We start from the raw sequence: 853 nt of genomic DNA, 5'->3' as shown, positions 1-853 counted from the left end.
TTGGGATTGTAGGGGGGGCAGTTAGGAAGGCCAAGGCAAAGATGGAATTGGGACTAGCTTCTCAGATTAAGGATAATAAGAAGTCCTTTTTTAAATACATAGGGGGCAAAAAGAAGGTCCCGGGTAACATGGGGCCCTTGCAGGATGCATTGGGAAATTTGGTCATCACACCAGACGACAAAGCTAACATATTCGACTATTTCTTTGCCTCTGCCTTCCTAAGTAGGGACCAGAACAGCCACCTTCCTGCTGGGCCCCCCTTGGGCCCCAGGGGAGGCACACCTGGCCAAAGGTTAGCATGGAACTAGTTAGGGAGCTTCTGGAGGGCCTGGATGTGTTTAAGTCAGCTGGCCCGGACGATCTCCACCCTAGAGTCCTAAAGGAATTGGCTGAGGTCATTGCAGGACCCCTGGCACGGCTCTATGAGCACTTGTGGTGCTCTGGTGTGGTCCCAGAGAACTGGAAGAGGGCCAGTGTGGTTCCCGTCTTCAAAAAGGGGAGGAAGGAGGACCTAGGAAACTATAGGTCAGTCAGTCTTACCTTGATCCTAGGCAAGCTGTTTGAGAATTATGCTGGCACACATCCAGGAGGGGCCAGCAGGGGACTGCATGCTTAGGGGCAACCAACACGGGTTCATCAGTAGCAGGTCCTGTCAGACCAACCTGGTGGCCTTCTATGATCAGATCACCAGATTATTAGATGCAGGGGTAGCAGTGGACATAGTCTTCCTGGACTTCCGGAAGGCATTTGACACTGTCTTTCACCCTGTTCTCATTAAGAAACTGGGGGGCTGTGGTGTCGACACCCATACAGTTGATTGGGTCGCCAACTGGCTGGAGGGTCGCACCCAGAG

Source organism: Crocodylus porosus, unplaced genomic scaffold (genome assembly GCF_001723895.1).
Source record: "Crocodylus porosus isolate Cpor-Errol unplaced genomic scaffold, CroPor_comp1, whole genome shotgun sequence".
Lineage (NCBI taxonomy): Eukaryota > Metazoa > Chordata > Crocodylia > Crocodylidae > Crocodylus > Crocodylus porosus.
The sequence above is the reverse complement of the archived record's forward strand: the minus strand, read 5'-3'. Positions refer to the sequence as shown.